The sequence below is a fragment of the Pezoporus occidentalis genome, unplaced genomic scaffold, assembly GCF_034315485.1.
Source record: "Pezoporus occidentalis ecotype Australia unplaced genomic scaffold, CSIRO_AGI_Poc_V1 ctg95, whole genome shotgun sequence".
NCBI lineage: Eukaryota > Metazoa > Chordata > Aves > Psittaciformes > Psittacidae > Pezoporus > Pezoporus occidentalis.
The window spans coordinates 1,581-12,669 of record NW_026916315.1 but is presented as its reverse complement, the minus strand read 5'-3'; the positions used below and the strand labels follow the sequence as shown (position 1 = coordinate 12,669).

The 11,089-nt window shown below is 46.6% G+C and overlaps 1 long non-coding RNA gene across 1 annotated transcript; it reads right to left on the bottom strand.

The window, feature by feature from the left end:
• Positions 1 to 734: 734 nt before the first annotated feature.
• Positions 735 to 10,874, bottom strand: LOC134157363 (uncharacterized). The gene is made up of 3 exons (XR_009962293.1): positions 6,948 to 10,874; positions 1,983 to 5,601; positions 735 to 1,437 (listed from the first exon to the last, which is right to left on the bottom strand). It is a non-coding gene; the product is annotated as an uncharacterized LOC134157363 (long non-coding RNA).
• Positions 10,875 to 11,089: the final 215 nt, after the last annotated feature.

The window sequence follows — 11,089 nt, the reverse complement described above, 5'->3', positions numbered from 1 at the left end:
AAGGCTGCGTGGAGACCTCATAGCAGCCTTCCAGTATCTGAAGGGGGGCTATAAGGATGCTGGGGAGGGACTCTTCATTAGGGACTGTAGTGACAGGACAAGGGGTAATGGGTTAAAACTTAAACAGGGGAAGTTTAGATTGGATATAAGGAAAATGTTCTTTACTGTGAGGGTGCTGAGGCACTGGAATGGGTTGCCCAAAGAAGTTGTGAATGCTCCATCCCTGGTGGTGTTCAAATCCAGGTTGGACAGAGCCTTGGGTGACATGGTTTAGTGTGAGGTGTCCCTGCCCATGGCAGGGGGTTTGGAACTAGATGATCTTAAGGTCCTTTCCAACCTTAACTATTCTATGATTCTACTATCTAGAGGAACTCAACCAAGACCAAAGGACTTGTTTTGCTGGATTATACACATCCCATGCTTGGAGGGAGTTTCTCTGCCTACGAATATATTCCCTAGGTTCCTGGTCTTGCAACGTCTTACAGGCATTATAATAAAACCTCAGAGAAATTACATAGAAAAGAAGATGACCAGGTCCTATGGAAACTATCTGTTCTTGTCTCTGAGTTTAATTAATCTGTGCACAGGCTTAAGATGTTCTGAAGCACCTTGCGGAAGACAAAGGCAAGGTAGGGAAAGCTCCTGAGAAGTTAATGATGCACGGAAAATACTGCTGAGCTGGTGCAGGGGCTGTGCTTATCATGGCCCTGTTGGGTCCATGTTGCTCTATCTTCCATAGATCCCCATGCTTGCATGCAACAGCTACAGTGCTGACCCTTCCAAAGCTGAATCCGCAGAGTCACAGAGGGACTTGAAAGTTTTTGCGCTGCCTCCCTCAAACGCAGAGTGTAGTGACCCACTGTGAGCCACCACATTGGTGGTGTCTGGCCAGCACCTACGTACTAGGAGCTTTCTCTAGCCAGTTCTCTCAATGACACAGCTATACCTGATCTGTATAAAAGACCTGCTCCCTCCTGAGGGAAAGCTCTGTTTCTCCCAGACAGACTGATTAACCCTTGAGATACTGGGAACGCCAGCTCCTAGCAAAGTTGGCTAATGCCTGGGATGTTTGGGGGCTGGAGGCATCTTAGCTGAGCTCTTCCTGCTCAAGAGAAGGCTAATTAATCAGCTCTGCTATTCTGGCATCACCCAAAAGTGAAAATACTTTCTGGCAGGGCAGCAGGCACAAAATTAGCTGCTGCATTAAACTGCCAAATCTCCTTTACTCCTTTATTAGCTGCATTTGGTGATGATGAGGAGTGAGGCATTAACCAGTCCCTGATGGATAAAGAAACTATTACTCTGCTTTCTCTTTGCAGCAGAGAGGAGGAAATAGGTTTTATTACTGAGATTTCCTTGAAGACATTCACTTGACTTTGTGGCATAAGAGATGGAAGAGAAATGAAGAACACAGAAATCTTGGCACAGCAGGAGAGACTGTGCACAGATAATAAAAGAGAGAAGTACCAGGTCAATTGGGATCTAAAATACACTTAAGTGATTGAATCCTTGTGTCGGGTTGAAGCCCTGACAATCTGCTGAGCTCAACTAATTTCAGTATAACAGCCAGGATCTCTGTGTTGGCACTTAGGGCCTAAACCAGGAAACTTGCTGGGAACACACATTCATGGTGCATCAGAATGGAACAGAAAGGAACAGAATAGAACAGAATGGGACAGAATGGAATAGACAGGACAGAACAGAGCCAAACAGAATGGAACAGAACAGAACAGAATGGAACTGAAAGGAATGGAACAGAACAGACAGAACAGAACAGAGTGTAATAGGATAGAGTAGAGTAGAGCAAAGTAGAGTAGAGTAGAATAGACTATTTCAAGTCACTGCATTTTTCTGTTTCTTTTACTTTTCCCCTCAAAATTAGACCTAGCACTTACCTATTTTAGTTTTAGGCCTAGATCCTGGCTAACATGGCATGGCCCTACTAAAGGAAGGTGCAGACCAGAAGAACCCATACGAATCACCTTATCCATGTGCTGAAATCTCCTGAGATATGTGTCCTCCACATCCATGAGTGGAATGGCAACCTTTTCAGCCACCACAGCTGTATCCAACAAGGGTCATGAACCAAAGACCCATGAAATAACTGCAGAAGAAGATGTTGATAAGACCACAGGGCAGACTGCCAGGTTGGTGTCCAGGAAACATGGTGCATTCTGCTACCTCTGCTCCAGGGTCAAAAAGAGGGAAAGGGATCAGTCAGTCAGAAATGGGCAGACATCTACTAAATTATTCTGGAATAAGATTTCAAATTACCTAGGACATAATCCCAAATTTTTGAGCTTTCTACCCATTTTGAAACAAAACAAACACAGCCTGGGCACAGATGTCCAAGGGACCTAGAGCGTACAGAGTTGACATAAGCACGGTGGAGGGGGCAACAGTCTATGAACAAACATAGAAATTGGAAGAAGCACGCTGACCATGTGGGGAAAGAGATCCTGCAACAGGCAGCCAGAGTCAAAAAGACAACCTGGTGAGTTTGTAGTTGCCAAAGAAGATATGAGAGCCCAGAGCTGTGGGGACCAGGCTCCAAAGGCTACCAGGTCCCTCCTCTTCTTGGTCACTGAGGAACCATCTCCATTTGGTGGGTTTCTTGTGTGTGGAGCCCAGGCACGAGGAGGGCTGCGAAGGAGAACAGCATGAAACCATCTGACCAAGGGATATCCTCCTGCCCGAGGTGTGTTTCAACCTCCCAGGAAGGAAAGTTGAGGCTCGTGGCTCAGGAGCTGGCTTGAGTATCAGCACAGCATGGCAAAATGAGCTTGCCTTACAGGACAGGTCCACCAAGAGCCTGACGGTGGCTGGAGCTTTGCCTCAGGCAGGCATTGCTGGCTGCTGCTCAGGGCACTGCTCCCTGGCTTTGCTTCACCTCCGATCCTCTCACCTCCTTCTGTCTTACTTTCCACATCTACAAAGTGGAACTAAAGCTAATTACAGCCCCTAGAGCAGAGTTGCCTGGCTTGGCTTTACCTGCATTTTGAAAACGCTCTGAGATGAAAGGTGTTTGAGAGAGCAGTGTATTGTTATTACTAATAATTAAAAAAAACTAACCAAATATTTGTCTAGCAGCATCCATCCCTGCTGCTGTTTCTTAACGTAAAATACACACATGCTCTGACTGCCAGACCAAAGCTCCAGAATCACTACATCAGCCCTACGGTATCGAGAAGGGGGGCAAAAACTGCCTTGGGTATAAAAAAGGTTGTCTGTTCCAGCAATTAATTTAATTGGCCTAAATATAACCCAGGTATACTGTGAATCTAAATTGCTCACTGACAACAAACCCAAACAGGGCCCACAGGCTGCAAGGCAGCAGGTTAAACACTGCCTCTGAAGCTGCCGGGATGATTCTGGCACCCGAGAATTTTTCCTCCTGGTATTCATCACCGCTTGCTGCTGTGGAATTGGGCTCTTCTGAAATGTTTATCAATGCTTGGGGATCTTCCAGACTGAGAAAGGGTGCATGAGAAGTGTCGCGTTGCAGTCAGCAGGGACAGGATTTTATCACTGTTTTAATTCCTGTCTTTACGATTTTATTGCTTTCCCCCCCCGCCTCTTTTCTAATAAGCTCTTCTAACACCTAATAAAATCAGTCCTTTCCCTTATACTTACCTCCCCCTGCTGCCATCGTGATTACCTAGACAAGAAAAATACAGAGCACGGGGTCCTGCAGGCTGAGGATTTAGCAACTGATTTCAACCGACACAAGCAGGATCGGCAATAAACTTCAATGTCACGGTATTTTGATTACTCCTTCTTCCGTGTTGCATGAAATATCTGAAGGGGACAAATGCCAAGGAGTGAGAAGAATTCTTTTGGGTCATGTAGCTAAAAATGAAACTAAGAAAGGAGCCATTTCCAGAGAGGGAGATGCAGTCAGCTGTGCAATCGTTATCTGTAATAGATGGCATCTCTCACTGACGTGATCTCTATTATCCCCCTATCTCAGCATCTCACAGTCTTTAATGGATTCTTCCCTACAGCGTCTTTGCAAGACCGTGTCATTGTCCTATATGCATTTTACCAGCTGGGACCAGAAGCACCAACAGGCCAAGACCCAGCTCCCCTAACCTATGATGGCACCCAATTACCACTGGTCACATTCTAACAATCCATATGTAACCTGGGCACCTCACCATCTAACTGTGAATTTGTTTGTGAAGGTAGATAAAATGCTCTGTGGCCACAAAGAGGCAAATCTCATAAAATCCAAGTTTGTTATTTCCTGTTCTGCTTTCAAAACAAAACACAATAATTTTAGCAGACAATTAAACTCCCTGATTTCCAAGGGAGGGAGGCACACAAATACTTTTGAGGATCCGAGCCCACATGATTATGTAAGGAATTAGCAGGAGGGAATTAACCCAATCACTGGAACATCCTTGTGGAGAGGATCTCATCCACACTCAGGGCTGCCATATGGAAACATGTTGGGGCAAAATACAAATCCCAGAAATACTTAAAATTTAAACCAGGAAAGTGCCAGAAAAATGTCACAACATTGCTCCAGGTCAGGGGAACAGCTGAACTGACCCCCTCTACCTCCTGCCTCACCACCATGCCGACTGTACTCCCTAAAGCCAGGGAAAACAAGCCCAAGGTTGCATGTGCCCCTTCCAAACATGCAGGATGCCTCCATGCAGGTCAGACAGCAGAGGCAGCTGCCTGTGGACTGGTCACCCATGTGTTGCCTTCTGCTCATAGCTGTAGATTCTGCATGGGGGCAGACAGTCCCTGGGCACCCATGGGAAATTTGGCAAGGGGGCCAGAGGTGCCGACATGCCAGCCCCACTCTGAGCAGCCATGGGGATGGTGGGACGAGGCAGCACAACTGCGGTATTTCCATCACTCAGGAAGGATCTTGCATTCCTGCCTTCACCCCGGAGCTGCTTATTAAATATACTGTCATATTAAAACAAAGCTACCTTAAAAAATAATAATAAGTAGAAGCAAACAGGATTTGGGGAAGTAATGGGGAAAGTTGTGGGCCTGATCCTGCTTTGCCTCAGGCCAGGGTGGTGAGGAGCATTGGGTGAAGCCTCTGGGAAGGCATGTCCAAAGCAGGCTCCTTCATTCCATCCTGGGTGGGACAGAAAGGAGATCTGGCCCCTTTCCCATATTTAATGCTGTCACAGTTGAATTTATCACTCTGAAACCGGTGCAGTTGTTTGCTTGAGCGAGGACCGCAGCACCAACAGCAGCTCTGGCACTGCAGAACACGGCTGGGGGGAACCAACCCTTCCTGCCCAGGATGCATACAGTTTCCAACGCGGTGCTGACAATAAAAGCATACCTTTCCTAGGCAGGCAAAGGCTGCCCGAACTGTCACTTTAATTGAAACCTTCTGCAGTCGTATACTTCACCTTATGTTTAATGATTCACCTCTTAAGCAGCCCACTTGCACCTTTGTAATCTTTCTGAAGGTTAACTTGTTGATCCTAGAAACTTGTCTGGAGAGAGCGAGGCAATTTGCAAGGAGGCTCGGAAGAAAAAAAGGTATCATGTTTTCAGATGAAAAGTATTTTTCTTGAGGCAGAAGGAAGGAGAAATAAATTGCAAAATTCAGAAGAGCCGAGGAGACTTCAGACAGAAAAAAAAAGAAAAGAAGGAAAAAAAAAAAAGAAAAAAACAGAAAGAAATGTCCATTGAAAAAAAAATAGGAGGAGTGAGGGGAGCAGTTTAATTTAGTTTCGAGCTCCTGGAAGACATTTTATTTTTGCTTTATAGCAATTAAAAATATATTTGTCATTTACCAGATTAAATAAAAATAATTCTAGAGTTAAATTATTTTTAGGACATTAAGAGTTACTTCTTACGGGTAATAATCTATTTGTAACTTTGTAATGGAGTAACTGGCAATTTCATACAGTTTTGGGATCGATCCTTCCCTATTTGTCATGTACTTATGCAAATAAATATCCCATTTGATTCATGTCCATATCGTAGAATCTGCCTGCTTCTTTCTTACTCCTTTAATATTTAATTATTTAAAACAAGGAAAAATCCCATGTGAATTTTTGCCTCAAAGAAATAGCTGACTTATTGTTGTCATTTGAGAATAGCAGATCAGAAAATACAATTCTTTTAAGTCCTAAAATTGTAATTCAAATAAGAAGCAAAAGGGGAAAAAAATCTTAAATCCCCAAAACCAAACCACCTACCCTCCCCCCTTTTATTACACAAATATTCCTGGGCTTTACTGTAGCTATTCATAGTCATACCTAAATGTAGTCTATAAATCTACTAATATATTATTTAACACTGTAACTACTAGTATAAAAAATATATAAAATATTCTGTTGGCAATACATTTAATTGAATTCTTTTCAGAGACAGCTTGTTATTGCCAGACATGCTTTTAGAGATAGAACAGAGAAATGTAAGAATTTCAGAGGCAGTAAAACAAATAATTACAATTTTCACCATTGCTTTCAGATACCCTCTCATCCAGTCACTAAATCCTTTAAGTCTAAATCAAAGGCTTTCCATCAACAAAATTGTACAGATCATTTCAAAGAATATAAAATTTATGTTGATGTTTTATTTGAAGAGAGAAATAGAAATTCACGTAGCACTCTCCTGGCTGAGATGGCCGAGGAGTTACTAAAAAAAACCAACAAAATAAACCAAACAAACAAAACCAAAATAAAACCCAGGCTAGTTTAGCCTGAGCTTTAAAGGCCTGATTCAAAAATTATCAGGACCGATGCAAATCCCTCTTTTAATTTCAATGTGCTTGTGCTGGTTAAACTTTGAGGCATCGTCCTTCTTCTTAGACTGTTTTCTGCTTTTTAATATTAGGGATCTGCAAGATTCTCTGCTGCATGAGTATAAGAGTAATAAATAATACTACTAACCATCCAAAGCAAGCACTGCCTTTATTCTTTTTGATTTGTTTTTTTTTCCCCAACAAAGCAACCACTTACTTCTTAAGTTTGAAATATCTCAGCACAACTCCTTATCAGGGAAGTATCTTTAGGGGTTAGTCAGGTTTTTTTAATCTTGACAGCTGAAAGTTGACAGATCTGCTGAACAGGAAAGAGGTCAGTGGTGCAGCTCAGCCACGGGCCAGGGATTTTCAGCTTCCACAGGTCACACGCTCCATATCTTCGTAGGCACCAGGATGACAAGATCTTGGGACAAGCAAGTGAGTAGGCTGGGGATACTGGCTGGGTGAAGGCTCCCTCACCATGCACCCTGCCAGGAGACCCCTTACCAGCACAGCCCCACCAAGCACTGCTGGGCTTTGGTCCATAACTGGTTAAAAACTGACAGGACCAGGGAGGAGTGGGAGGTTAATCATCTGTGGCTGGAAAACTTCTGGATGAAGTTTCCCTTTTAACTCAAAGATGGTGCAGACATGGCACAAGGCTGTTGGTGTTCAGTGGTACAGAAATGATCCTTGTGCACCTCCTGGTAACTGATATTTACTTGCAGTCAGTGTTTGGGAGATTAGGCAAAAAGACAGGTAGATATCTTACTCCTTTGCCTACGTGGGAGGAAAGTAATTTTTGACAGGCAAGTCTGCACTGTCTCCCAGCAGTGAAAGCCAAGCAGATATGCCAGTTATTTGGGCAATTTTGCAGGAATATTATCCTGGGGTTTTATCTGAGAGAGGCGTGGATGCGCACTCCTCTGTCATCGGAGTGGTTCTTCTCATGCGTTTTTGGTCCGAGTGCAATTTGTAACCTCAGATGGGGTGTCTGCACATGGCATGGAGGCAACAGCATGCTCTCAGGCAGTGCAGGGAGCTGTATCATTGTATGGAGGACCTGTGGACCAGCCAGCCATGTGCCCCTCTGCAGCCTTTGGCGGTCCCTCCCTCCATCCATCGCTCCGTCCCTCTGGTCCTGTTCTCTGGGATGCCCCATGTCATTCCCCCTCCCATATCAGTCCAGCTGCAGATGCCAGCAGATGTGGAGTGGTACCTATGGTTGCCTAAAGCCTCTGCACAATGCATGATAGGAGCAACACAAATTGGGCCAAGGGCTTGTGGATGAGCGAGCGGTCAGTGGGCTGACTTGGAGCCGGGTTGGGCAGGGGTGAGGTACGGTCAGGTGTGCCCAAGGCGTGCTGGAACAGCCAGGCTTTACCATGACATTCAAGTTTTTCTACTTCCAGTGCTTTCCCTCGCAGTAAAGACCAAGCCAGATCACAAACACTCCAATAAAAAAAAAAAGAAGAAAAAAAAAAGGCAAGAAAAAGGAGCCCCGATGAGCATCGCAGTGCTCCACTCCCTGCCATTTCCATACGCCCGGCTGCTGCTCCCTCTTCCCCTCCCAGCCAGAGCCCATGCCTCTTCCGATACCCGGGAAAACATTTTGTTCTGCGTTAAAAGCTAAAGTTAACACATGACCAGCGAGAGGCAGCAGTTTGTTTAGCTCTTGGAGTTTATTTTAATTGCGGCCTTGTTTTGTAATGAGGACAGCGGCGGCAGGGGGAGCCTTCTGGGATCGGGGGGACTGTTCCGGGGGAGTTTCCTTATCAATAAAAAAGAAATGTCATCTATTTTAATTAACAAGAACCGAATGGGATGCGTGCTCAGCTGCTTTGTTTTCTTGGAAGTTGAACCGTATATGTTTGCTTATTACGGATTCCCGTGGCTGACTGGGATCACAGGTCCCCTCCAGGTGCTACCTTTAACATCCCAAACCTCCATCAGGGAGGAAAGAAGGGGAAAGAATTGAGCACTGCATTCATGCCGACAGACAGAAAACAGCCTGGTAAACTAGAGTAGTTTGTTATGATGATGCATGAAAAAAAAAGGAGGAAAAAAAGAAAAAATCATGTGATTTTTATGCAAATCAGGTGAATCGGACGGTTAAAAAAAACCTAAATGTCAGGTAGATAAGATCACATACACCTAGAGCAGTGTCATGATATTTTTTGTACGTTACATTCATACTGGAAACCAAAACATGTTACAGAAATTAGACACCCACAAAAAGCTCCGAGATTGCACTGAGAACAGGTTCCCGCAAAGCACCAACCTCTGACAAAACAAAAAAAGAAAAAAAGAAAGAAAAAAAAAAAAGAAGAAAAGAAACAGAAAAAAACTAGGTTAGATTAGAAAACAAGATAGTCCAATTCAACCAGGGAATAGGCTGTCCCCGCACAGTGTGCAGCCTGGCCTCAGTGTACAGGCATCAATATTCACAGAACTCCTTTTAAGTAACACTTGTGTGGCAGCACCCAGCTCTGAAACGGGCAGGCTGCTCTCACAGCCCATCTCCGACTGCCACGGGGAAGGGGAGAGATTTACAGGCTCTCTCCTGACAAGCTAAACTTTTCTCTCCCAGACACTTTTGTTTTCTTTTTTTCCCTTTGAAATTCCTGGCAGCTGTTTCCATAGAACCATTTTGCACGGGTACGGGTAAGCCTCATGGCCTGAAGGAGTTAATTTCAAAAGGAAAAATTATAGCGGGTCATTGTTTATTTAAGCAGTATTTTGTAAAAGATGAGGCGCTTCTTTCCAGGGGTGCAGTTCACCTGGGAAAGATACGTACTCGCCGCAATGCTGCTTAAAAACCCGCTCTGTGTTCCCTGTCAGGGGAGGGCACCCAAATCCTGGGGGCTCTCATCGCCCCCAAGCAGCACCTCAGTTCTGAGGCTTTCGACACTAAGCTGCAGCTCTCAGGGAGGGCTAAGTAATTCCACTGCTTTGTGCCCTACATGCCAACACACAGCAGAAGGGCTGCTTTCTATCCAAGAAGCTTTGCCAGGAAGGGGGGGAATGGAGAGACTGACGCGGGACACCCTGCGGTGGGGTCCTGAGGCACCTGTAGCGATGCCCAGCACTGCTCCTGCCTCCGCAGCCCCTCCACTGTGCCCAGAAATGCCCCTGCCAACTCCAAGAGGACCCATTTCCAGCGGCATCACTCCCCTCCCATCATCGCCACCCCTTTGCCAGGCGGCTCATCAGGGTTCAAACCCCTGCCTGGGTGAGGGCTCTGTGCAAGGTGGGGTATGTTTTTCAGAGGGGGTGCGTGGGGCTGGCCATCCACAGCGGGGTTACCACAGCCCCCAGCAAGCAGGGCCAGCTGCATGCCATGCAGGCACCTCATGGGCCTGCAGGACCCAGAGCAAGGCCAAGGCCAGTGGGGAGTGCCCCGCAGCCAATGCAGGGGCCTCTGGTGTCTTCCCACACCCCCCACTCTGGCAGCCCTCCCCACCATGAACCCACCTTGCCCCCCAGAGTGAAGCGCTTGCTGTCAGCCCACTGAAGTGAGGGAGGCAGCCCCGCCAGCAAATGGTTGCCCTGCCTGCTTGGTAGTCACCTCCACCGGCTGGTCCCGAGCTGGGACTCAGATGGGGCAGGCAAGAGAAGAGAGTGGCAAGGCTTCGCCCGGCACAGGTCCCAGAGAAATGACCCCATCCCCAGCACCCTGAAGCTCCCTGCAAGGCACCACAGGGACTGCTGCAGCTTTTGGGGGGCAGGAGGAAGCGGCAGCAAGTGGAGGCGGGTGGCAGCAGTCCCTGGGGAGCTGCGGCTGCGCATGGTACGAAACTGGAGGAGAAAGGCCAAAAACCCCACAAAGCAGCCCAGACTGCCCAGCTCCCAGCCCAAAGAGGATGGTGGTGGCTCCTCTCTACGTCCCTGTAACGAGGAGGGTTAGAATGGAAACTCTGATGCAAGCCCAGCTTGGCTGCAGCCAGCCAGAGAGAGAAATCTCCCCTGTAAAAGTGCTACTTGAACAGAAGCTGTGCTCGACCTCGGGTCTCCACTAAAAAAGAAACACCCAAGCTGCTCCCGATCGTCCCGCAGGCACTGGGCTCCGCCAAGCACACACTTCTGATAAAGTGAAAGCATCACGCACTGCAGAGAAATGACAAACAGAAAAGATCTACACCACCACCACCAGCACACACACCACCACCACCACCCCCCCCCCAATCCCCCTCCTTTAATTTCAGTGCTGAAAAAAAAAATAAAAATCCCAGAGCAGAATTCATATTATTGGGTCCATTCCTTCCCCAGCAGCCTGCAGACACCCGGGGACCTCCTCCCTGCACAGGGCCGGGATCAGAGTTGCACAGCTCAAGCTGCGTGTGCTCGCTCACTGGGAAT